Below are 25676 nucleotides of genomic sequence, written 5' to 3'. Positions count from 1 at the left end.
CAGTTTGATGGAAATGTCATGGATTGTGTGTGAAAACACCACACTGTACCCCCAAAGTGCATCAATGTACACAGTTACCATTCAATAAAAAAATAAAAATAAAAATAAAAAATAAAAGATAATTCTCAAAAAAAAATAGTATGTGTGGGTCATTACATATAAAAAACTTCAAAGACAGGTTTCCTATATACTTTTATTTCTCATGTTATATATAAAGAATAACCATAATAGATATAGCTTTTGTTAAAATATCAGATTAATATGAGGGTATGTACTATTAGGCTACATCATTTGCAATTTATAAGGTAAAGTCTGAATTGTACTTGCGACTTTCACCCAGGAAGTGTGCTATGTACCCACACATTGTACACTATAGGTGGGAACTTACCAACCTCCTCCCCCTTCTTGAATTTAATTGAATTTTTCTGTCATATGAGCATGTTCTTAAATCTAAAAGTTTCAAACAAGTGATGCTTGTTTTTCCATTTTTTTGTAGTTGGCTTCTATCATTTTAAAAAAGTTTATTGTAGATGGCTTCTATCACTTTAAGAAATGTCCCATCTATGCCCATTAAGTGTTCTTATCAAAAAAAGATGCTCGGGTGGCACCTGTGGCTCAAAGGAGTAGGGTGCTGGCCTCATATGCTGGAGGTGGAGGGTTCAAACCCAGCCCTGGCCAAAAACTACAAAAAAAAAAAAATACTGAATTTTGTCAGATGCTTTTTCTGCATCTATTGAGAGGATCATGTGGTCTTTGTTTTTACTTCTGTCTATGTAGTGGATTATATTTATAGATTTGCATTTTTTTTTTTTTGTAGTTTTTATCTGGGGCTGGGTTTGAACCCACCACAGGGCCAGGGTCCTATTCCTTTGAGCCACAAACACGGCCCAGATTTACATATGTTAAACCAGCCTTGCATCCCTGGGATAAAGCGCACCTGATTATGATGTATTATTTTTCAGATGTGTAGCTGAATTCTATTGGCTAAGATTATATTGAGTATTTTTGGATCAATATTAATTAATGATATTGATTAACCAAACAATAAGTTTTGTTGTTGGGTCCTTTCCTGGTTTTGGTAACAATGTGGTTATTTCCTTCATAAAAGTGTTGGGGAGAGTTCCTTCCTTCTCAATGTTTTGGAACAGGTTTTGCAATATAGTATGAGCTCTTCTTTGAAGATTTGGTATAATTCTGGTTTGAAACCATCTAGTACAGGGCTTGGGGGGGAGCTGGAAGCTTTTTATTTTTATTTTAAGAAACAGTTTCACTTTATTGCCCTTGATAGACAGCTTACAGCAACCTCCAACTCCTGGGTTTAGGTGATTCTCTTGCCTCAGCCTCCTGAGTAGCTGGGACTACAGGCACCCATCACAACGCCCAGCTAGGAAGCTTTCTTATTGTAGTTATGATTTCAGTGCTTGATACTGATCTGTTCAAGAGCTCTGTTTCTTCCTGATTATGGCTAGGGAGGTAGTATGATTCCAGGAATTAGTCTATTGCCTCCATGTTTTCAAATTTCTGGGCACAGTTTTTTGCAGTATTTGTAGTTTTTTGTAGTATTTGTTTTTTTTTATATATATGTATCTGTGATATCAGTTGTTATTTCCCCTCTTCTGTTTGAGCTTATTAGATACCTTACTTTTCTGTTTCTAGTTACTCTGGCCAAAGGTTTATTGATCTTATTTAAATTTTCAAAGAACCAACTTTTTGTTTCATCAATCTTCTGAAAGGTATTTTTGTTCTCAATTTCATTTAGTTCTGATATATTTTTGGTTATTTTTCTTCTACTACATTTGAGATTGGATTGTTCTTCCTTTTCTCATTCCTTGAGATGATTCTAGATATAGCATTTTTCTGCTTTGTACAAAATTAAATCAACCTGAGCAGAAAAATTTTTATTTTAAAGAAATAAAATACCTGAAGAAGAAATACTTGAACTAGGTGAGATTATTCACTGACCAGTTTCCTTTTTGAGGAAACTGGCTGATTTCAGTAAAGGACCTGGCCTAAGGAGAGGGATGCTACTTAGGGAAGAAGAAGAGCAATAGACAGTCAGGTGACTCTGGAGCAATAATTTAGAAACTAGAGTTTCCCAGGCTCAGAGTTATGTTTTCCTATGGGACGTTTACTAAGTATTGAGTAGTGCAAGAACTTGGTAGGTGATAAAGGGGAGAGGAGGAAGGTAGTGTAAAATTTCCTGCAATTTTGAGGTAATTGGAAGAAAATGTCTTCCTAGCAAAAAAGGTCATTCAACAAATATGTTTGTCAGCTTTTTAACCTTATTTTTCAACATATCAGTATTGTAAACTTGCCGGAACATGCATGTTAGCACTTTTATGAGTGTTTAAATATCAAAATGGGTGGACAAGATTAGGATACCAAACAGAGCTACAAAAATCCTCTAAAATGATAGCAAAAATATTAAAAGGCTATTGAAATACTAAAAACAGAAATAAAAAGAAAAAGTGATCTCTTTTAACAGGTCCTTTAAATAACATGATCAAAAAAGTGTAATGCAAATTAAAATATAAATGGTAGTCTCTCAAATTAAGGTTGGAGCCACAGCAGAAAATTTGAGAGGCAAATAATAATTCAATAAATTCATCTTTGCACATGCTCAATTTGAAGTGCAAGTAAGATGACCAAGAGGATAATTTATGAAAGTAGTTAAATATATCTGTCAGGAGCCCAGGAAGAATGCCTAAACTTTATGTAGATGGTTACTAAAGGCAGTAAAATTAATTTTACTAAATAAAATTAGTAATAGAAATCATACAGGATAAGAAAAGTAAAGCACAAGCTTGACAGCCTAGGAACTGGGGTATGGAGATTAAGGGATGAGCTGAATAAAAAGAACCCTTGCCTGGCTCATGGAAACCCACAGAAACTAAAAACTGTTGCTTCATTGAAATCTAAGGAGACAAGAATGTAATAAACTTAGTTACCACTTCTACCCAACAGTCTGGAGGGGGAGGTTAGTTCAGAGCTTTAAAATGTCCAAAAGACTGCATGAGGGCCTTGGCTAAGGCAATATCCAAAGGGTAATGGGATTTACAGATGGAAAGATATACCCAAGTGAAGCAACTGAGTGTAGACCACTCCTTCAAGAAAACGAAATCCATGGCAGAAACCATGGAGAAGGAAAGGTGGAAGGAATTTAGTTGTGAATTTTTTTACTTAATTTTGTTTTGTTTTTAAATGGGAGGTATCAAAACACATGTTTATGTATAAAGAAGAGCAGGTGATAGTTTAGGAAAGAAAGTATTAACCAAAGTGGTTATGGCTGGGAAAGAAAGGAGATGACATGAGAGCCCAGTGTAGAACACCGCATGAGACGGCACAACGCTGAAAAGGCAGGAAAAGATCCTCAAGGCAGAAGACCAACACCACCAAAACAGAGGTTAAAACACTTGTTAAAGCTGAAAGTATGAATTGACTAAAATAATCTGTGCAAGGAGTGGATTCAGTGAGTGAATGACTCTGGAGGCCATGACCATTCAAAACTGGCAGAAGGAACAGGAGGCTCAGGAGAAGACAGACATCTCTGAACGCCCAGGATGATGAGAGTGTGAGAAGCTGTGGGGATGTTTGTACAAGTAAATCATAGAAATTGTTGCATTTCTGCTAACTGTTGCAAAATTGTTAATTATGGTTTGAGTTTGTCATCATTTGGCTTTTTGGGGAAGAGAGCTCATACATGGCCATGTCCTGTGAGGTTTGTGTCTAATTATCACACTCCAGGCTGAGCTTGAGGCATGCACCTAGAGGTCCAATTGGTTACAACCTGCATGGTTGACCTTATACATGTATTTCTGTTTGGAAATAATCTTCCAATATTTTGTTGGCTGCTTCCATATATTTGCTTTTCAGTCTTTCAGAAAATACCTCTGACATTTATACTCATAAAATCTCCTCTTCTTTAATTGCTTTTGTGTGCCATTTTTGTCATGATTTTGCTTCTGAAACGGCCCAGTATTTTGTCTTTCTTTTTATAGCCCCCAGAGAATTCTTTCACTTTCAACACTAAAACACATAAAAAGCTTCATCATCAAATTACTTCCCCAGCAATAAAAACAGTATTTCCCTTCCCCAACCCTATGAATTAAATAACAAAGGTTAACTAATTTATAGTCCAGATATCTCTGCTAAGTCATTGCTTGTGGCTGCTTTATTGCTGCAAAGAACTTTTTACTACATTGTCCTAAAGCAAAGAATTTATGGCTAAGACCACAAAACCAAATGCAATAGAAACAAACAAACTGGACTTATTAAAACTAAAAAGCTCCTGCACAGCAAAAGAAGTAACCAACAAAGTGAACACACAGCCTGCAGAATGAGAGAAACTGTTTACAAACTATGCATCTGACAGGGGATTAAGATCCAAAATTTATAAGGTACTCAAACAACTGAACAACAACAACAAAACTAGTAGCCCCATTACAAAGCTGGCATAGGACATGAACAGACATTTATCAAGAGAAGTACAAATTGCTGACAAACATATAAAAAATGCTGAACATCACTAATCATCAGAGAAATGCAAATTAAAGCCACAGTGTGATATCATTTTATACCAACCAGAATGGCTGTTAGTGAAAAGTCAAAAAACAATAGAGGTTGACAAGGATGTGGAGAAAGGGGAATGCTTATATACTGTTGGTGAGAATGTAAATTAGTACAGCCTTTATGGAAAATAGTATGGGAATTTCTTGAAGAACTAAAAAGAGAACTACCATTTGATCCAACAATCCCACTTCTGGGTATCTACCCAAAGGAAAAGAAGTCATTCTATCAAAAAGACGCCTTCACTTGTATTTTATCGCAGCACTGTTCACCATAACAAAAGTATGGATTCAATCTAAGTGTCCATGAATGGATGATTGGATAAAGAATATGGTACAAACATACACACACCCCACAGAATACTATCAGCCAAAAAGAAGAATGAAATCATGTCTTTTGCAGTGACGTGGATGAGACTGAATGTCACTATCTTAAGTGAAATAACTCAGAAAGAGAAAGTCAAAATACCACCTTTGGCTTACGCACGGGGCTTAATAATGGATACATAGGGCATAAAGGGGGGATAATAGACATTGGAGACTTAGAAAAGTGGGAGACGGGAGGGGATGAGAGAGCTGAGGAATTATGTAAGAGCTATAATGTACACTATTCAGATGTTGGTTCTACAAAAAACCCAGACTTTGCAACTGCTGTGCAGTTTATCTATGTAACAAAATTCCACTTGTACCCCCAAAGTCTATAACAATTTTTTAAAAGATGCATCATACCCATAAACTGTTTTTTAAAAGTCAGCTATCCTCAATGTCATGGGTGGATTTCCCTTAAATTATGAGATTAATAAATCTAGATTACAAAAGACTATATAGTTAGCATTCACATCCTTACTCTGAACAACTGTTCAGAAATTGTTGTGGGAATGTTTCATTTAAATCTCCACTGCAAGTTTTTCCTTGAAAATAGTAATTACAAAATTAATAAAAGCAAGGAGGTCAATCATTCTTCAGAGGACTTTTTTGGTATGTTCATGTGTGGAGGGAGCATTTTTTAGTAGCTTATAAATATCTAGATTAAATCTGCTTGGCTTCATGGTTTTTATGGTCCCTGTAAGATCATCTTTATTACCATGATATGAATGGAGAAGAGCAAAGTGCGGTCCAGAGTCCCCTTTCCAGACACCCCTGCCCTGTGCTGCTTTCATATCCCTGTTGACTGCAGTGCATGGGAGGAAGACAACTGTGTGATCTGACTGGAGCTTCCAGGTAATGGGCTTTGACATTACAGAGGGGGCTTGAGAAAAGAAAAGAGATACCCAAAGTGTGCATGTGTGTGAGCGTGTGTATATGTGTGTGTGTGTGTACACGTGCTTATGCATGTGCATGCACATGTGTGTCTTAATGAAGGCACTAAGAAAGGTCGATGGGGACAATGAAAAATCTAGGAAAAACAGCACCAAATTTAGTGTCTTTGACCTTCCTGATTCTAATTTATTTCTTTCTCTAACTGGAAAATCTTAAGAATTCTTCTAGAAAAGATGTACTCCTCTACAACTTTATTATATCCTGGGCTTTCCTCTGTAGAACGTGTCTGGCTCTGTTCCTATTGTTTCTGGTTCTTTGGTAGGTCTACATGCTGCTGTTCTTCTCTTGCTGTCTGCTCAGAGGGGCATTTTTTTCTGTCCAGTGAGAACATTTCAAGTCTAATTTCTTTCCTACTTCCTCCCCCAGCTAAATCACTCACCCAAAACTCACTCAAGAATTCATTCAGGCAAATCTCCTAAAGATCTGGACTCTTCCTCCACTTCTTACAGCGCCTCAGACCTCCTTCATATAGGAAGATGAGAATGAAAGCATGTCTGCCATCAGGCAGGGCTTCCTTCACTGCCCTGGGCTGATGTAGGCGAGGGACATGCTCCCTCAAAGCATGTCCTAGGAGAGGGCTATCCCCTTCCCCAATCAACCCTGCCCTCAATTTCCCACCTGAGACCAAACCCAGAGAGCATCCTTCCTCTTTATCCTTTGGGAATGAAGGGTTGGAGGTTGGTGTCAAGTTTCCTGAGGAAAACTGACCTGAGTCATTATTCTCCAGATTGCTTACAGGAAAGAAATGGAAAAAAAGCACCATGTTTAATGGGTATAGGAATCAACAAAAACACCTCTGGAATTCCTGTATCACATCTTTCATTGCAATGAGAAATTTACACAAGATCATGGTATTTGCCTGTCTAATCATGGTACCAACTTTGTTTTATCAAGTCACCAGTGAGGAAACCACAGGAAAAGGTAAATTTTATAAATGAGTAAAGATATTAATCTGAATATTTTTGGTACTAGAGTTCTTAATAGTGCCTAGAAAGGTTGTGGGCAGTGTTTGTAAACAAATAAATTTGCACAGCAGGAACCTGATAATCTGATTCTATGATTCCATCACTCACTGTTCTCATCAAGCCAGACGCCCCATATTAAACCATGAGGACTGACATTGGTAAGGACATATAGTCACATCTCCAGAATTGTTCATGTTTCACAAACTCTAACAGGAAAGCTAGTTTAAGAAACAGAGATATTTAGCCTGTACAAGAGAAACCTTTGTGAAATGCAACAGTTACTCTACTTTCAAATACTTAAAACATTATCAATTTTGCTGAGATGTTCAACGGAGTGTATTAATCAGGCAGAATTAGAACTACTCTCTGTGAATTATAAATTCAGTGTGTTCCATGTGTTAAATCCAATGTGTTTGTTTAAATCAAATAAAAAGACCTTTTTTATAATTGTGATCATGATCAATGGTCATGTCTAAAATATACTCTTTCACAAAAAGAAGAATATTCTCTCTCTTATTGGAGAATGATCACATGTGGGAGAAGGAAAGATTTCAATATCAAAGAAAGAGAGAGAATCTGAGCTTTAGGAATAATTATTCTCTGCACCTTCCCTGCTGAGGATAATATTTACTTCTTTGAATAAACACATAGCCCTCTTCACCTGTCACGGCCTCCCCTCAGTATTCTGCTTTCCAAGGTTGGTATCAATCTGCCCTGGATGGCCTCTATCCGGGTTTCCTTATCCAGGCATTTCCCTTCCTGATAACAGGCATCCACTTGTACTTAGTGGACTATTCTGTGTTCAGGATGAAGGTGGTATCTCTAAATATTATGGAATAAGTCCTTTTGTTACTATGTTGCCAGAAGGCATGAATGCAAGAGAGCCCCAAATAACCAATCTCTGATGCAGTCTAAGAGATTTGTCTTTTGTTTGTTTGTTTGGGGTGGAGACAGAGTTCTACCCTATGCCCTGAGCAGTAGCATTCTAGCTCACTGCAAACTCAGACTCTGGCTGTGGGCATCCTGCTGCCTCAGCCTCCTGAAGCCACTGGGATTTCAAGTGCTGACTGCCGCACCTGGCTGGGTTTTTCATTTTTTTCATGAGTTGGGGTCTCACTCTTGCTCAGACAAGTCTTGAACTCCTGAGCTCAAGCAGTCCTCCCACCTCAGCCTCCCACAGTGCTGGGATTGCAGGCGTGAGAGATTTGAATTGAGAATTAGCCTATGTACCTCTCTAGAACATGTATAAATGTTGTTAATTATTCTGACATACAGGTAAATACAATGTCTTTCGCTTTTCAGTGATCAGCACAGACACAGAAGATAAGACAGAAGGTGAGTAACTTTTCTTTTTTCACTATTCTTATAGTGCTTGCCCTGATTGTGGAGATATTTTTAGCATATTTTATTTTTTCTATGTCACCCATTGACATTTACATATGAATTTTAAATTTCGCTCTTTTCTATATGTGCCAATAAAAACATGATAATTTTGTATTAACCCTGTCACTAAGTATATCCAGAGGTTTTCCCCTAATCTTCAAAGAGCCTATCTGTCTCTAACATGGCTAAAAAATTCTTCTTTGATGTCCATTACTTTAGACAAAATTTTCCTTTTTCTTGTCATTCTCAAGCAACTCTTCTTGCTAACATTTATATAGGTTTTGTTTGGTTTTTGCAGCAAACATTTTAATTTATACATGAGAAAAGACATATTCAAATGGGTATGCATTTCAAGTCATTGCAGGTTATTTATGAGAGAATTTCTGCAGGTAAAACATGTTTTTAAATTTAATCAACAGTAGCATGTCAGTGTATTTAAAATCATGACAATGATCATCCATGATGCAGCTGTGATGTGATTTGTTTTCCCAATCTTTTCAAATTCAGTAATGTCATTATTCTGATAGGCGCTTACTAAATTCGTCATTGCTAAACTTTCTGGATCATTTTTGTATGGCTTGGCCTCCCATGAGTCAAATGGATTAATTCCCAATTTCACTAGCATATCTGCTAAGACCAAATATTTTAAGCAAGTGGTTCATCTTGGACTTCCTGAGTCATCCTAATTTTTAAAGGCTTCAAAAAAATCAGTGTGTACCTTTTCAAACTCACCTTCTCTCAAGTGCATTTTACTACCACATCCTCTGATAACTCCCATGACCAGTGAATGAGGATGGCAGACTTGGTATGAAGTGACTGTTCATAAAATGCTTTGAGTTTTTTGTTATTTTTCTGTGTTGTGTACGTTTGAATTTCCAACGCAAATATTTCTAACTGTGCACCTTTTTTAAACTTATATTCTCCATCTTCAGTCTGGCAGGATTGATGTAACTGGGATAACATTTTTTGGAGCTTTCCATATTCCTCTCATTCTAAATATGATTTTCCAACTTTGGGTTTGTCTAAACCACAGTCTCTCATTCTTAGCATCTTTTAAGGCTTCCAGTGTTGTTTCATAGAATTCCTGCAGTAAATCCACCTGTTTAGAAGTGGAGATATAATCAAGAATAGAATTAATGGAATTTTCAGAAGAATTTCTTGTGACTGCACTCCAAATATAGGTCAATAGTTGTTTATATCTAGTCATCAATTTTGGAAACTTTGTCAACTTGTTTCAGTGCGTTCAACTGAAAACCACTCTCCTTTTTCACTTTCAAGTTCCAAAACCTTTTGGAAACTGCTTAATGCTGCTTTTGGGTCATCTTCTTTTAATGGTTTGGAATTATAGTACTGATTTTCCAAATCTACATTTGGCTCAGAGTTACTGTCTTCAGAATATTCCTCAGACCAAAACCGACCCTGGACAAGACTAAGTCACTTATGTCTCCAAGAGACCCAAGCAGCCTTTTGCTGTCAAACCTGAAAGCAGTGAGGCACCCCAGTTTTCAGCCTCTTCTCCCGGCATTTCGAACCCACTCAGTTCAAGTTGAAAAAGAGGGACCCCAAGGCAAAGCTATGGTCTACACCACAGCACAGTTAGCAAGGCAGCTCAGGCTGGGCAGGGGAGAGAAGGTGGGAGGCACTGAGAACCAGACAGTGGGACTGTTCGTGTAAACCAAGGAGGCGACTGGACTTGGAGCACAAGGCCTACAAACCCTCTTCACTGCCTCCTTTACCCTCCCCTCCCCTATGCTGGAGAAGTAGGGACTGAGTCCTATACAGGAAGGAGAATATTAAGGCTATAATGTTCTCCTTAGCAGTCTGTCATTGCTGAAACTCCCACATAAGGTTTGTCAAAGAACATTACCCTCGGTCCCTGTAACACCAAACCTGATTAGTTACCTACTTTACAATTTTTTGAGTGAATTTAATCTTTTTCAGTTTATCAGAAAAATCCTCAAAAGGAAGAGAAAGTACACTCTACTACCCTTAATTTTTAAGCATAATCATATGCTTTTTTTTCTTTTAATTCTTTCAGGTTACTTAGTACAGAGAATTAGGTTACAATGTTTACATTTGTCAGGTAAAGTCCTTCTCATAATGGTGTCATGTCACCAAGAGGGTGCCATACACTCTAACATTGTTCCCCCTGCTCCCTTGTTCCCCAGCCTCCCACCTTGAATTCATTTACGTTTCTCTCTTATGTGACCAAAGTTTTCTCTTTGTTAATGTCTTCTGCAATTTCTTTTCTTAGGGTTTCATAATTCTCTTTGTAAAGATCCTTCACCTCATTTTTTATTGTTATTAAATCACAACTATGTACATTGATGCATTTATGGAGCTCAGTGTACTGATTTGATATATGTGAAATGTGAAATGCTTACCTTGAACTGATTAACACATCACAATTATACTCTTTTCTTAATAGTTTTGAAGTGTACCATTGCATCAGGCACTTTAAGTGACGTCCCCCCAAATATCCTCTCTCCTCCCATCTCCCCACTCCCTTCCACTCTCTCCTCTTCCCTTCTACTTTTTGGACTATAGTTATGTTTTACTATTCAGATGAATGTGTAGGTGATTGTATATTATTTCATAGTAGTATTGAGCACATTAGCCACTTTTTTTTCCATTCTTGAGATAATTTACAAAGAATAATATGTTCTAGCTCCATCCAGATAAGCATGAAAGATGTGAACTCTCCATCATTTTTATGCCTGCATAGTATTCCATGGTGTATATATACCACAATTTGTTAATCCATTCATGGGTCAATGGGCACTTGGATTGTTCTCACGTCTTGGCATTTATGAATCAGGCTACAATTAATATTCTGGTGCAAATGTCTTTGTTGTAAACTAGTAGAGGAATTACAGGATAGAATGGTAGGTCTACTTTTAGTTCCTTGAGTATTCTCCAAACTTCCTTCCAAAAAGGTCTTATTAGCTTGCATTCCCAACAGCAGGTAGAAGTGATCCCTTCTCTCCACATCCACACTTCTAGTTTGAGGATTTTGTTATGTGAGCTATTCTTACTGGAGTTAGATGATATCTCAATGTGGTTTTGACTTGCATTTCTCTGATGATTAAAGATGGTGAGCCTTTTAATGTGTTTGTAGGGCATGCACCTGTCTTCATCAGAGAAGTTTCTGTTCAAGTCCCTTGCCCACATAGAAATGGGGTTGTTCTTTTCTTATTAATTTGAGTTCTCTGTAGATTCTAAGTATCAGACCTTTGTCGGAAGCATAACCTGCAAGATCTCCCATTCTGAAGTTTGTCTGCTTTATTTACTGTGCTCTTGGCTATGCAAAAGCTTTTTAGTTTGATCAGATCCCAGTAATGGATTTTGGTGTTGCTTCAATTACCAGGGAGTTCCTCCTCATAGAATATTCTCCCGGACCAATTTCCTCAAGTGTTTTCCCTGCACTCTCTCCTAGTATTTTTATAGTTTCATGTCTTAAGTTTAAATCTTTTATCCTGTGAGAATCAATTTTTGTTAATGGTGAAAGGTGGGGGTCCAGTTTCAGTTTTCTACAGGTCAACAGCCAGTTTACCCAGCACTATTTGTTAAATAGGGAGTCTCTCCCCCACTGAATGTTATGATAGGCTTATCAAAGATCAAATGATCATAAGTGGATGGGTTCATCTCTTGGTTCTCTACTCTGTTCCATAAATCTACCACTCTGTTTTTGTGCCAGTACCATGCTGCTTTGATCACTATAGATTTATAGTATAGCATGAAGTATGGTAATGTGATACCTCCTGATTTGTTTTTATTTCTGAGTAATGTGCTTGCTATTCGAGGTTTTTTCTGATTCCATATAAAACGAAGTACTATTTTTTCAAGCTCTTTAAAGTATGACAATGGAGCTTTAATAGGGATTGCATTATATCTGTAGATTGCTTTGGGTAATATGGACATTTTAAGAATGTTGATTCTTCCCAGCCATGAGCATGGTATGCTTTTCCATTTGTTAACATCTTCAGGTATTTCTTTTCTCAGAGTTTCATAATTCTCTTTATAGAGATCTTTCATGTTCTTTGTTAGGAAAATTCCCAGATATTTCATCTTCTTTGGCACTAGTGTAAAAGGAATAGTGTCCTTGACTATATTTTCAGCTTAACTATTGTTAGCATATATAGCAAAAGCTACTGATTTGTAGTTATTGACTTTCTATGCTGAGATGCTGCTGTATTTCTTGATCACTTCTAAGAGTTTTGTAGTTGAGTCCCTGGGATTTTTTAGGTATAGGATCATATCATCTGCAAAGAGTGAAAGTTTTATTTCCTCTGACCCCATTTGGAACCCTTGATCACCTTCTCTTGCCTGATTGCAATGGCTAAGACTTTCGTTACTATGTTGAATAGGAGTGGAAACAGTGGGTATCCTTACCTAGTTCCTGATCTGAGTGGAAATGTTTTCAATTTTATTCCATTCAATATGATATTGGCTGTGGATTTGCTGTAGATGACCTCTATCAGTTTAAGAAATGTCCCTTCTATGCCTATTTTCTTAAGTGTTCTGATCAGAAAAGGATGCTGGATATTATCAAAATATTTTTCTGCATCAATTGAGAGAATCATATTGTCTTTGTTTTTTATTTTATTGACGTGAGGTGTCATATTTATAGATTTGAGTATTTTAAACCAACCCTATAACCCTGGAATAAAACCAACTTGATCATGGTGTAAAATTTTTTTGATGTGTTGTGGAATCCTGTTTGCTAAGATCTTATTGAATATTTTTGCATCACTATTCATTAATGATATTAGTCTATAATTTTCTTTCTTTGTGGGATCCTTTTCTGGTATGGGGATCAGGGTGTTATTTGCTTCATAGAATGTGTTGGGAAGTATTCCTTCTTTTTCTATGCTTTGGAAAAGGTTACATAATATAGATACTAGTTTCCCTTGAAAGGTTTGACAAAATTTGGATGTGAAGTCATGTGGTCTCAGACTTTTCTTTTTGGGGAGATTTTGTATTTTTGATGCTATTTCAGTGATTGATATAGGTTTATTCAAGATTTATTTTTTCTGGTTGAGTCTAGGAAGGTGGCATGCTTCCAGGTATTGGTCCATTTCCTTCAGATTTTCATACTCCTCAAAATAGAGATTTTTGTAGTAATCATTGAGGATTCTTTGAATTTCTGAGGTGTCTGTAGTTATTTCTCCTTTATCATTTCTGATACATGATATTAGAGATCTTACTTTTCTGTTTCTGGTTAGGTTGCCAAAGGCTTACCAATTTTAATAATCTTTTCAAAAAACAAACTTATTGTTTCATTAATCTTCTCAATGATTCTTATGTTTTCAATTTCATTTAATTCTGCCCTAATTTTGGTTATTTCTTTTCTTCTGCTGAGTTTAGGGTTGGAATGTTCTTCCTTTTCCAGTTACTTGAGATGATCCATTAAGTTGTTTGAGATGATCCATTAAGTTGTTAAGTTCTTGTCCTCCTCTCTTTCTATTTTCTTGATGAAGCCTTCCAATGCTATAAATTTCCCTCTTACGACTACCTTCACAGTATCCCACAGGTTTGGATAATTTGTGTCTTCATTATCATTTTCTTCTAAAAATTTGGTGATTTCCTTCTTATTCTCATCTTTGACCCAGCTATCATTCAGCCTAAGATTATTTAGTTTCCATGACTTTGAGTATGAAGATTCCTATTGTTGTTGAGTTGAACTTTTATTCCATGGTGGTCCAAGAAAATAAAAGGAATAATTTTTATTCTTTTAAATTTGCTGAGGTTAGACTTGTGTCCTAAGATGTGATCAGTTTTGGAGGATGACCCGTGGGCTGATGAGAAGAATGTATATTGAGTTTTATTACAGTGAAATGTTCTGTAGAGGTCTGTTAAGTCCATTTGTTCAAGGGTCAGGTTTAAGTCTAATATTTCTCTGTTTAGTTTCTGCTTGGAAAAATCTATCCCAAACTCTCAAAGAGGTGTTAAAATCTCCCACTATTACAGTGCAGGAAGATATCAAGATATCTCCATTAGGGTTTGCTTTAAAAATTAGGAGCATTCAGTAGGGTGCATAAATGTTAATTATCAAAATCTCTTCATGTTGGGTGTTTCCCTTGACAAAGTAGTGACCACCTTATTTTTCTTTATCTTTGTTGGTTTAAAGCCAATTATATCTGCAAATAAAATTGTCACCCCTGTCTTTTTCTGGTTTCCATTTGCTGTATTATAGATGTCCATCCCTTCACCCTGAGACTATTTTTATCCTTTAAGGCAAGATGAGATTCTTGTATTCAGCAGATATCTGGTCTGATTTTATGTATCCAATCAGCCATCCTTTGCCTCTTTAGAGGACAATTTAAACCATTCACATTAATCGAGATAATTCATAAGCCTGGTAGTGATGTTTCAGATGTCCAATGGATGGTTTTAATCCTTTCACCACTGTGGAAGTTGAGTTCTGTTCAAAAATTTCTGAGTGAGTTTGGTTTGGTGGTAGAGCATTGTGCTGGTTATTGTGGAGGATGGATCTGAGAATATCCTGGAGAACTGGTTTCGTTATGGCAAATTTCTTCAACATGTCTATGTCAGTAAAGTATTTGATTTCTCCATCACAGATGAAACTCAGTTTAGCTGGATACAGGATACTGGATTGAAAGTTGTTTTGTTTTAGGAGATTGAAGGTCAATGACCATATTCCTCTGGCTTGAAAAGTTTCAGCTGAGAGATCTGGAGTCATTCTGATATTTCTCCCTTTATAGTGATGCTTTTCTTACATCTGGCTGCTTGCAGAATTTTCTCCTTCATCTCAACTTTGGCAAAGTTAATCATAAAATATCTAGGAAATGCTTTATTTGGATTGAGTCTTGCTGTGGTTCTGAAACTGTCTACTATCTGAATTTCTGTATCTCTTGGAATGCTTGGGAAATTCTCCTGCATAATCTTGGAGTCTAGCATCTATACCTTTAGAACCATCCTCTTCTCCTTCAGGAATTCCTATAGGACAAATGTTTGATCTTTTGGAGTGATCCACAACTCTCTCAGGGAATGATCAGTTTTTGCTCTCCATTTGTCTGCCTCTTTGAGGTTTGGGAACATTCAAAAGCTTTATCTTCAATCTCAGAGATCCTTTCTTCTACCTGGTTAACTCTATTACTGAAGGATTCTACTGTATTTCAGAGCTCCTCAAATAACTTTCATTTGCTTGAGCTCTGCTATCTTTTTTCTCATTATGTCCATATCTTTGATGACTTTGTCTTTGAATTCATTGATTTCTTAAGGCAACTTTCCAACTACTCTCTGGATTTCAATTTCTAACTTTTCTTCCATTCTATTCACCTTATTTGCTGTGCATATTCTAAATTTGATTTCTGACATTTCAGCCATTTGTCTATGCATGGCATCTGCAGTTGTATCTCCTTTGTCATTCCTTTGGGGGGGTTGATCTACTCTGGTTATCCATGTTGCCAGAGTTCTTCCATTTGTTCCACACCATGTATATTTTCCACCATTTGTTTAATAGAACTGGTAGGGTGAGATTGAATTGGGGGTCCCAGGTAGTAGAGTTAATCAGCCCCTTACCAAAGCACCAGGCTTTGTAATTGTGTCTTATCCCCTACAAATTTACAAAGGCCCCTTTCAGAGTTTTAGCCAGAGACTCTGAGGACCTACTTGGTGAGCTAGCACAAGCTGGCTCTGTTTTGAAATCAGCCAACCTCTACCTTCTCCTAAGAAGCCACAGTATTAGGTTTAAATCTCAGCTGTGGAGAGATATAGACAGCGACAAAGCCCCACTCCCACCATTTAGTTCTTTTCCACTATAGAACCTCCAAGGCAAACCTCAGAGAGTCCCCAGGTGGACAGTCCCAGATGCAAGTTCCAATCAAATTGTCTCGGGCAGTACTAACCGTGGCCAACAAAGAGGGGACCAAGGGTCTGCAACAACTCAATTGGAACCAGGGATCCATGCCCCCAATCACCAGACTCAATCTATGCTGGTGTCCACCTCTCTGATTGCCTGCCCAGTTGGAGCTGGGGACCACACACCCTCCCATCAATCTCAGTTCACACCCAGCAAGCTTCTGCTTGCTGGCTCTGTTGGAGTCAGGGGACCACGACCCCGCCTACTGGTCTCAGTCCACACCTGGCAAGCTTCTGCTTGCTAGCCCAGTTGGAGTCAGGGGACCACACCACTGCCACTGGTCTCAGTCCACAATTGATGAGCCTTTGTTCACTGGCTCAGTTGGAGTCAGGAGACCACTGAACCCACCTGCCAGTCTCAGTCCATACCAGGCAAGCCTCTGCTCACCAGCTCTGATGGAGTCAGGGGACCATTCCCCTGCCTATAGTTCTCAGTTCACACTTGGCAAGCCTCTGCTGGTAGGTTCTGTTGGAGTCAGGGGAACACACACACACATACACACACACCACCATTCTTAGCTCTATTATTTAGCTTTGGGATAGAGTATTCTATATATGTCTGTCACGCACAGTTGTTCTAGGGTCTCATTTAAGTCCCTCATATCTTTGTTTAATTTTTGTTTAGAAGATCTGTCCAGCTATGTAAGAGGAGTGTTGAAGTCCCCTGTTATTATGGTGTTATAAGATCTCATATTGCTCAGACTAATTAAGGTCTGTTTCAAGAATGTGGGAGCATTTAAGTTGCATGCATAAATATTTAGACTTGAAATATCTTCTTGTTGTATTTTTCCCTTGACCAATATGAAGTGTCCATCTTTGTCTTTTTTGAATTTAGTCGCTTTAAATCTTTATGTATCTGAAAATAAGATTGCAACTCCTCTTTTCTTCTGAATTTAATTTGCCTGAAAAATTGTCTTCCAACCCTTAATTCTGAGTTTTAATTCATCTCTTGAGGCTAGTGTATTTCCTGCAGATAGCAAATGGATGGCTTGTGTTTTTTTATCCAATCAGCCAATCTATGGCTCTTCAGTGGGAAATTCAAGCCATTAACATTTATTGATATAATTGATAAGTGTGGTAACATTCTATTCATCTTATTTTGTGAAAGTCCATTGCTTAGTTTTATCTTCTGCATCATTGTGGAAGCTAGGTTCTGTCCTTTAATTTCTGGTGCTTACTTTGCTGGTGGTCCATTGTGATGGTCAGTGTGTAGAACAGGTTGCAGTATTTCCTGTAGAGCTAGTCTTGTTGTGGCAAATTTTCTCAATGTTTGCATATCAGTAAAAGATTTGATTTATCCATCAATTTTCAAGCTTAGCTTAGTGGGATATAGAATTCTGGGCTGGAAATTATTTTGTTTAAGTAGATTTAAGGTGGATGACCATTGTCTTCTGGCTTGAAAGGTTTCATTAGAGAAGTCTGCAGTCACCCTGATGGATTTGCCCCTGTAGGTCAATTGGTGCTTACTCCTGGCAGATTGCAAGGAGTAATTTTATCTTGACTTTGGACAGGTTCATCACAATGTGTCTTGGAGAAGCTCTATTAGAGTTGAGGTGATCTAGGGTTTGATATCCCTCTGAAAGGATTATGTCAGAATCTTTGGTGATATTTGAGAAATTTTCATTTATAGTCTCTAATATAGCTTCCATTCCCCTGGGGCATTCTTCTTCTCCTTCTGGATAACTATAACTCATATGTTTGAACACTTCATAAAGTCCCATAATTCTGTCAGTGAATGTTCTACTTTCTCTCTCTTCTTTTCTGCATCTTTAACTGAGTTACCTCAAGAGCTTTGTCCTCTACCTCTGAGATTCTTCTGCATGGCCTAATCTGTTATTGATACTTTCTATTGCATCTTTAAGTTCTCTAATTGACTGCTTCAATTCCTTCAGCTCTGCCATATCTTTTCTATATTCTGCATATCATTCATCTCTTATTTGATTCTGTTTTTAGATTTCCTGTTGGTTATTTTCCACTTTCTCAGCAATTTCCTTCATTGTTATCATATCTCTATTTTAAATTCCCCTTTTTTCATTTCTAACATTTCTTTATAGGTGGAATCCTCAGCAGTAGCTACCTCATGGTTCCTTGGGGGGCTTGCTCTGGACTGGTTTTTCATATTGCCAGGATTTTTTTGCTGATTCTTCCTCATGAGTGTTTTCTTTTATCTGTTTCCTTGCCCTAATTTTCCTTTCACTTCCTCTTGCTCTTTAAGTTACCATGCCTCTGGCCTAAAGTTTCAATGAGTCCTTTGGGTACAGGACTAAAAGCATGAGAAGATTGAAGAGCAAGAAGGGAGAAAAGATTTTTTAAAAAGAAAAAAAGAGAAAGGAGAGGGGGTGAAGAAAAGGGAATACTGACATACAGAAGAGAGACACAGAAGGAGGGAGATAGGAGTAATGAAAGTGTACAGTAGGGTACTTTGACCCACACTTAAAACCCCCCCAATCTCTGGGGGTGCTGGATTGGGTGGTTCCCTTGAGGTCAGCAGCTCCCTACCAGCCTGAGGAGACACGGTACCCCACCTCCACCAAATAGAGAGGAAAGACAAAAATACTATAAATCAAACTAAAACAAATAAACAGAAAACCTTAATGGGAAAAAAATTGAGGGCAGAAACACTAGCAAAAATGAAGTTCTTATTATTAAAGAAGGCAACAATGAAAACTTATATTTAAACTAGAAAAATGAATAAAGATACAGAAGGAAAAATCTAGGGGGGAAATGTTGATTTTTTTTTGAAAAAGCAGTATACATATATTGCTGAATATTTTCTGGGCAACAGGTGATCTTCTGCAGTATGAGATTCTAATCACAATGTTGATACAGCTGTATGAGATGGAGACTGGAGGCTTCTGCTGACTTCTTTACCCTCAAATCCTGCAGGGTTGAGAGTCTGAATCCCTCCTCGGAGCCCTTAGAAGACACTTTAAACCATTAACCTTGGCTAAGCAGAAGCTTTCCCAGGAAAGCACTTGTTGCTGGGATCTCTCCTGAAGTGGCTGCCCGCTTATCCAGTGCACCAAAACCAGCCTCAATCTATGCACCTAAGGGCCAAGGCTGCAAGGCAGCCCTCCTACACTGAACACTGAAAGTTCTGCTCTTCCCACATGCCTCAGTCCCAAACTTTGGCACTGCTCATAGTCATTAGATCACGTGCCCAAGATCTTCCAGCTGAGGCCTCACTCTGTGACCCTAAGGGTAGAGCCTACCGGGAAGTTCTCCCACAATGTCTGTGGGTAGGGCCCAGAGCTGAAAAATGTTAGCTCCCTTCTGACCCACCAGCCCAGTCCCAGAACCTGGACAATGCTTAAAATCACTACTCTCACCTAAGTTCTTCCAAGGTAATTCAATGGAGTGTCCAAGTCCAAAAAAAATAAAACAACCCACAGAGAAAGACTTCCTTGTGTGCAATCTCACTGCTGTTGTAGTTACAGCTGCAGCAGGCTCAGACCATATGCAACCACTTGCCACTTCATTGCTTCTGTCCTCCTCCTGGGGTCCAAAAGGCTCTCACTTTCTCCCTGCATCCCCAAAGAGATATTTCTGGGCAGAGCTCACAAGCCAGAGATGCCTGGAGTCTTCTCTCCCCAATCTCACCATACCCCATTGCAGAGAAGCTGTTACTTGGCTGCCATCTTGTTCCTTTCTGCGGGCTTACCTTTCTTATTTTCTGTCTGCAAATAATAATTTTCCTTTTTTTCACTGATGTCTAGTGTCATCTAAACCATTGTTTCAATGTTTTATTTGTTGTTGTTGTTGTTTCAGGAGGGAAGTAAATCAGGTCCCTTTTATTCTACCTTGCTCAGAAATGAATGTCATGCTTTAATTTTAAATTTTATTATTACTTTATTTTCATAGAAAATGTTACTTACATCTTAACATTATGCATTAAGTAATGTTCCTTACTTTTTTTCTTTAGACAGAGTCTCACTTTTTCACCCTCAGTAGAGTGCTGTGGTATTACTGCTCTTAGCAATCTCTAGCTCCTGGACTTAGGCGATTCTCTTGCCTCAGCTTTCCAGATAACTGAGACCTCAGGCGCCCCCCACAACACTTCAACACTTGGCTATTTTGTTGTTGCAGTTTGGGCAGGGCCGGGTTCAAACCCACTGCCCTCCATATATGGGGCCAGTGCCCTCCCCACTGAGCAATAGGCACCGCCCAGTGTTCCTTACTTCTAAAATATTCACTTGTGTCTCCATCCTCTACTGTCTATGAGTATGTTCTAAGTCTTTCAAATTATATAAGCATTCTTTATACTTGCCTTTTTCTTTTAACGTTCTTTGAATAATATTTATTATATATGAATAATACATATTCAATTTTTCACATTAATTCTGTAGTTTATGCTATATTTTCAATCTATTTAAACAATATCAACCAGATATCAATTGGACTATTCTCTACAGTTCAATACTATTAAAGTAGTGTAAAGATTGAACATATACCTCAACCATTATTTATATCATTCTATAAAAATTTTGTAAAGCTAAATTTTTTTCTGCCATTCTGCACTGTATAGATTGTTCAGATCTTTCTCCATTTACAATGACACGAGAGAAAATATTTTCATTTTATGAGACAGGAAATGGAAAACACCTTGAAAAAATGTTTGGTAGTATATATTAATTTTTGCAAACCGAATGAAGGTCAAAACTAAAAAGAGCCAGAAAAGAGATTGGCAGAAGGAGGGTAGTTCAGAAAACAATATCTGAATTGAATGGAAATGAGAATGTGAGAGAAAAGGTAAGTTTTACTTCCTGGGTTACAACCATGCATCACAGAAGTGAATGAGGTACTACACTAAGAAGTAGGTAATGTTGAATTTAAAACATACAATGAGATGCCTGCCTGAGATAAGCCTTTCTCAGAATCCCAGTGTAAATTCACATGAAACAATACAAGTTTTCGCTTTGCAGAGATTTAGCAAATGCTTGACTACATACACCAAGCTGTCCCCAAAAGGTCTTTTCAAGGTCCTTTTCCTAGTTCAGCGCTCTATGGTTAAATTAAATTAGCCAAGCATTCATTTTACATTATTCTGAGCCTGCCCCTACTCTTTTAAGGAAGAAAATCCACAGAGATTTAACCACATCATATAAGTTAAGTCAAACTTCCTGAGCAAAGAGAATTTAATTTCTATTTTATTGTGTGTTCCCCATATAATTAGTGTATCATCACAAAAGTAGCTGGTATTTAAGAAATAAAAATTTTGTTGTTTGGGGGAAAAAGCCACCATTATCTTTCCAGATGGGAACAGAAAAATATAATTGGTGTCTTCTGGAGTAGGAAGGGGACTAAAAATGAAAATTGGGTCTATGTTTTGTTTTGTTTTTTGTTTTTCAGAAAATTATTTGAAGTATAAGACAATTAGTATAATTCTTGGAGTCATCACTGCAGTGGCTATAATAATTACATTAATACTTTTATTTTATATTTGTTACAAGAAGAATGGCAGGAAAAATGGTAAGTTTTCAATGATGGAAGGTAAGAAATTATGACAAAGCCAATAGAAAAGGTGGAACAGGTGAAAACAGAGAAGGAGTAACATAAATTCTGTCTTGAGAAGTTAACTGTTTAGGAAAATCTATTAATAAAACCATCACCAAATAATAATAATAGAAAGTTTTTCTTCCATACTACATTTAAACTGACTCCCCTGTCATAATCAGTCTTCTATGGGCATATCTTGAAGTAAAAAGAATAGGTACACTTTCATTGTTAAAATGCTCACTGCCAAGAAAACTGAAACCAGAAATATGTGGGGATTTGATGCAAATTTTATTTTACCTTCAAATTTTCACCTACCCTCCAATGATCTCTGTCTCTTGGTACATGTATTCACATCCTTATGTGAATCCTCTCTCCTTAAATAACTTACATCTTGTCTGACGTTTGAAATGATTCCATTTACTGTATTAGATTTAAAAATGTTAGGTTATAGTCACTACAGGACCAAAAGGAGTACTTCACAGGTAACCATAGTGATATTCAGCAGTGAGGTATGTAGCACTTTTTCTAGGGTGAGTTCATGAACTTCACTGTAGACCTCCTACAACAACAGCTTTGATGGCCATTTCAGAAAAAGAGTTCCAAAATTGCTTTGAAGAGTGGACTAGATGCTGGAATCGGTGCATAGGTTCCCACCAGGAGTATCTTGAAAGTGACTGTAGTGATATTCAGCAATGAGGTATATAGCCCTTTTTCTAGGATGAGTTTGTGGACTTAATTGTCTGATCTCATATACACCTAATAAAGCACCTCCCAGATAAATAAGTCAAATTTTACTTGAACTAAGCAAAGGAATAAGTAGCAACATTGTAATTCCTAGGGATTTCATTGCCCACTGCCTCAGCTAGATAGATCATCAACTATGAGTTTTAAAGGGGACAAAACGTCCAAATCATAGCAGGACTTTAATGGGGAAAAGTGGATAATATGCAAGAATGTAAAAAGAGAGATGGAAATTCTAAGAAGGAAATCAAAAGCAAATACTAGGAATAATATTATAATAATGTTTCAAAGGGTGTGGCATATAGACTAATCCCTCCCCCCCCAAAATCCCCACTTCCTAATCCCTAAAACATGTATATTTTGTCTTACATGGCAAAAAAGGACCTGAAGATATGATTAAATTAAAGATCTTGAGATGGGAAGATTATCCTGATTCATCTGGGTAGGCTGAAAGCAATCACAAGGATTTTTAATGATGAAGTAGGGATGAACAAAATCAGAGAAAAAAAAAATAGAAGTTTTATATGTGATAACAATTAACTTGTTATAAACTTAAAATAACTGGCTATAAGATATTTATGTAAGCTCTATATATCCACAAAGCAAAAATTTATGGTAGATACAAAAAAGATGAAAAGAAATTAAAGCATACCACTAGAGAGAATCACCAAATCACAAACATCAAGAGAGAAACAAACAAAAAAAAAGAGTAACAAAATAGGAACAATTCACAAAATGACAGTAGTAAGCCTTACCTTTAAATAATTACTTTAAATGTGAATGCATTAAATTCTACAAGCTGAGAGTGGCTGGACTGATAAAAAACAAGACCCACGTATATGCTGTCTATAAGACACTCACTTTACTTTTGAGGACGCACATAAACTGAAAGTGAAGGGAGAGAAAACATACTCTATGTGAACGATTTTTTTAGGATGAGTTCACAAACTTCATTGTCAGACCTTGCGTGATGACAGCTCCGATGGCTACTCCAGAAAAAGAGTTCCAAAACTGCTTTGAAAGGTGGACTAGATACTGGCACACTCCCAAGGGGAGTACTTCAAAGGAGACCATAGTGTTATTTAACAGTGAAATATGTAGCACGTTTTCTAGGATGAGTTCACAAACTTAATCATCTGACCTTATGTTACTGCTCACTGACAAGGCACCTAGACACACCCAAGAGCTCTGTTGGAAATATATAAGACTAATAATTTTTGTTCCTGCTAACACAGCATATATCCTGCAGCCCATGGATCAAAGAATAATTTTACCTTTCAAGTTTATTATAATATATAAGAATATATTCTGTAAGGCTATACATGCCATATACAGTGATCCCCTGATGAAGTTGGGGAAAGCTGATTGAAAACCTTCTAGAAAAGATTCACCATTCTACATGGCATTGAGAACATTCTTGATTCATGGAAAGTGAAAATATCAACATTAACAGGAGTTTTGGAAGAAGTTGATTCCAACTCTCATGGATGACTTTAAGGGATTCAACACTTCAGGGAAGGAAATGACTGCAGATGTCATGGAAATAGCAAGAGAATTAGAATTAGAAGTGGGGCCTGAAGGTGTGATTGCAGCAGCAATCTCATGATAAAACTTGAACAGATAAGAGTTGCTTTTTATGGATGAACAGAGCAAGTGGTCTCTTGAGATGGCATCTACTCCAATTGAAGATTCTTAAGCACTATTGTGCATATAACTTTTACGTATACTAAGAAACCAAACAACTCATGTGATTTGCTTTATTACAGTATTCACTTTATTGCAGTGGTCTGGAACTAAACCCACAATATCTCTCAGGTGAATGTATAGAAAACCTCTAGAAGAAATATTAGAAGAATATGTTTGTGATCTTGTTAAAAAAATCTTTCTAAATGTAGAATATAAATGTCTTAACACAATAACTAAGAAAATGCCATGGAGGCTATGTTAACCAGTTTGGTGAAAATATTTCAAATTGTATATAAAGCCTGCATACTGTACCCCATGACTGCATTAACGTACACAGCTATGATTTAATAAATAAATAAAAAATAAAAAATAAAGCACTTTCAAAGCAATACTGCTTCATATACTTTTTAAAAGTAAAAATAATTTGATAATTTGAGTTTCATCAAAGTTAATGATGTATGTACTTCAAAAGATATTGTTAAAAGAAATGAAGACAAACCATAGACTGGGTGAAAACATTTTCATATCACAAAACTGATAAAGGACTTGTAACCAAAATATATAAAGAATTCTCAAAGGGATAGGGAAAAAATAACTAGGCTCATTAACACCCGTTTTTGTATTTTTTTAATTTCAGAATATTAAGGAGAGTACAGGTTTTGTTTCCATACTTTGTTGTTGTACAGATTGAGTCAAAGTTATAAGTGTGCTTTTTACCTAGGTAGTGCTCACTGTACACAATATTTGTGAATTTACCCATCCCCTTCCCCTCAAGCTTGCTTCTCATTAAGATTTACTTCCCTAAGTGCACTTAGGTGTTAATTTATTAGTTCCAATTTGGTATTGAATACCTTAACACATATTTTTTCCTTTTTTGGCTTACTTTCTCCAATACTTCACTTCTGTTTCCCAGGAACTCTTTCCAAATAAAATTCATGCACCTAAGTGCTTGTACCAGGCTATCCTTTCCAGGTATCTACACTGAGAGAGAAAGATGTGGTTTACAGGACATAGGATTTTCAACACCAAAATAATGGAGAAGGCTGTGTGAGGATTCATCAGGTTTGGAGACCAATTAGTCCAGGTCAAAGCCGTTACAGAGGGCACCAAGCTATGAATCTGAGCAAGTGCTTCATGTACTTGCAAATACAAAGTGTTATTTTCATTGTTTTTGGTTTTCTATCTTTTACAACTGGAAAAATATTTTAGGATGAAGTAGAGGCAAGGACATTAAAAAAAGGAGATAGAGACCATTCTTCAGTGAAGCGTCACAAGAACAGAGAAACAAGCACCACATGTACCCAATACTAAGTGGAACTCCATCAACACTTACGCATACATATGGAAATAAAACGCAATGGGAATCGAACAGGTGGGAGGACACAGGAGAGTTTGAGTTAATTCATACCTAACTTGTATAATGCATATATTCTGGGTGAAGGGCACATTAATACCTTTGACTTAAAATGTACAAAAGTAAATTACATAAGTAAAACATGTACCCCAGTAATATTCTGAAATTTTTAAAAAGGAAGGTATGGCTCGGCGCCTATAGCTCAACCGGCTAAGGCGCCAGCCACGTACACCTAAGGTGGCAGGTTCGAATCCCCAGCCCGGACCCGCCAAACAACAATGA

The 25676-nt window shown here is 37.2% G+C and overlaps 1 pseudogene; it reads right to left on the bottom strand.

Annotated features, from left to right (window-relative positions):
• Positions 1-8598: 8598 nt before the first annotated feature.
• The window catches only part of LOC100965391, a 32057-nt pseudogene continuing 14979 nt past the window's right edge, over positions 8599-25676 (bottom strand).

This window comes from Otolemur garnettii, unplaced genomic scaffold (assembly GCF_000181295.1).
Source record: "Otolemur garnettii isolate 467f Iridium unplaced genomic scaffold, OtoGar3 scaffold00031, whole genome shotgun sequence".
Taxonomy (NCBI): domain Eukaryota; kingdom Metazoa; phylum Chordata; class Mammalia; order Primates; family Galagidae; genus Otolemur; species Otolemur garnettii.
The sequence above is the reverse complement of the archived record's forward strand: the minus strand, read 5'-3'. Positions and strand labels throughout refer to the sequence as shown.